Source organism: Pteropus vampyrus, unplaced genomic scaffold (genome assembly GCF_000151845.1).
Source record: "Pteropus vampyrus isolate Shadow unplaced genomic scaffold, Pvam_2.0 Scaffold5659, whole genome shotgun sequence".
Classification (NCBI taxonomy): Eukaryota; Metazoa; Chordata; class Mammalia; order Chiroptera; family Pteropodidae; genus Pteropus; species Pteropus vampyrus.
In genome coordinates, this window is record NW_011894440.1 from 4,485 (window position 1) to 6,756 (window position 2,272).

Genomic DNA, 2,272 nt, shown 5'->3' on the forward strand with positions numbered 1-2,272 from the left:
TTCCTTATGTGCCTTCTAGGTTAAATTTCTAATAGTTAAATTGTAAATTTATTATAACAAGACTAAAATTCTACTCTAATGATGATGTGAAAGCTGTTAATCTTAAGAAAAAATATATTTAAGGACTTCCTAAAATTTAAATAGAAAAACAAACTGCCTGTTAAAGTAAAAAATATTTCTTATATGGCTTTAAGATCAACTTTTTTAAGCCAACAAATGTTTATTAAAATCTGTGTAGATTTTAACATCAAACAAAATAATCTCAAAGAACTATATTTAATTTTTAGTTACACAATTCAAATTCAGCTCAAACATCTTTAAAGTCTGATTAGAAACTTGTATCTTCTGAGGATCAATTAAAAGCACCACTGTCACCTTTACACCTCAAAAATTCTTAAGGGAAAAGAAAACTCTGTAAAAACATACAGCATCTACGATAAATCACCTTCAATCCAGACATCAAAAAGAACAGAATGACAATGAGGTGAGTTCTCTACAAACAACTGTCAAAACAAGACTTTTATAAGAACACTTTAGGATAATTCCTTCAAGTTGAGTCCACAAAAAGTAAGGAAAAAATGAAAACTGCCCAAGTTGTAAGTCCCACACTTAATATTCCTTCTAGAAAACAAAGTTCCCATAATCACTTTCCTAAATTGTATTCCACCATGCACCAAAGGTTACGAAGAATATTATGTGATCCATTTCTGCATTTTGGGCAACACAGAAAATCAGCAGACATCTTGCTAAATTTCTGCTTTACCCTATGTCTGATGGAATACAATAAAACTGCCATGGAGCTGTTACCAATAAAGGAAAAATCTGAGTATTAGGAACCCAAATTATACAATATGCCATTCGCAACCTTCAGTTGTGTGTTCAGAAAATTAAAGCAAACAATAATGTGAAGAAAATGACCGGCTGTGATTAGACAGTGATTCACTTTTATTCTTCAACCACATACGACCTCGGCTGAATGCTGAACTTGGCCATTCATCACTCCTTCAAAACGTGTATGCTGCGCACATCTGTGATATGGACACAAACTCCAAACGGCCAATGAAAAGCAGAAAAGCAAGCAAATCTCGAGCCCATGATGAATGGAAACCTGAACCTGGTTTGCAATCACTAAAAGACGGCCAACAAAGAAAGACAACAGCACAGACCGGAGTAGCCAAAACCTCCAGCAGTTGTCAGAAAATGCTGGTTAAATTCACCTTTTTATAGCAGTCATTTAAAATAAATTTGGAGGCGGGGTTGTGACAACTTTCAACGCCTCAAAGCTGATCACCTGACATGTGAACCTGTAACAATGTATTTGTACGGCTCCCCAAGGCCTGGCGCCCCTAAGTTTGTGCTTGAGTGCTCTAGGCATTTTACAAGACAGACTATGCTGTCCGCGTCTGGGGTCGTCTTCGGGCAACTGAGACCTGGAGTGGGCCATGAGAAACAGGTAACCTACAGAATAGGTAAAGAAAGGGTTAGCATGGAGGTCAGGAGTATGCTGGGGCGCTGGAGACAGTGGAGACAAAATCAGCTGGAGCAGGGTTGGTGAACCTCCGTTGGGTTGTCTGTCATTTTTCTGAAAGTAGAGAAGTCTCTCCAATAGTTGTGACATGAGAAAACAAGGGTTTAAATGGAAATAGAAGTGGTAACATCAGGGAAGGAAAGAGGCTGGATCAGGTAGGAAAAATTAACTGAACTCAGTAACTGAACTACAGAGAACTGCCATCATACACGAAACCTGCACACCGTAAAGTAGTATCGCTAAAAAGCACTGAACGAGAGAACCTGAGGATGTCTGGGAAGGGCATTCAGGTTCTTTCAAGCTAATAGCATATATATTACCAAAAATACATTCAAGTGACAAAGATTAAAATCCCAAAGAAACATCCAATGGCATGAGGCCTTGTACCTACCAACTCAGGGGTTGTGGGACTTCAACTTTCTGACCGTCCACCTCCAGGTCTTCCAATTCCTTGAAATACTTGTTCTTTAAGCAATGGAGAATCTCTTTCGCGTGGCTATTAAAAAATAAGCACGTTTCAAACCACCTTTGCATGGAGAGAAGACATTCTTTAATCGCTGCCTTTTTACCCTAGTCCAAGTCTAAACAAGTCATTGCTAAATCACTAAAGAATGAGAAACTAAATGCGATAGCGCTGCATTCCTTTTCTCCTAAATACTTCTACAGTCCTATTTTCACTCGCAGCTCATCTTGGAAAGATTTAACTACAAACGCACATAAAAAAAGAAAAGACTGCAAGCTGTA

General features: G+C 38.1%; 1 long non-coding RNA gene across 1 annotated transcript in view; it reads right to left on the reverse strand.

Moving 5' to 3' along the window:
- The window catches only part of LOC105310542, a 6,303-nt gene extending 4,237 nt beyond the window's left edge, over positions 1-2,066 (reverse strand). Inside the window, exon 1 of the long non-coding RNA XR_897516.2 lies at positions 1,920-2,066. This is a non-coding gene — a long non-coding RNA (uncharacterized LOC105310542). The remainder of the gene's footprint in view (positions 1-1,919) is intronic.
- Between the last annotated feature and the right edge of the window lie 206 nt (positions 2,067-2,272).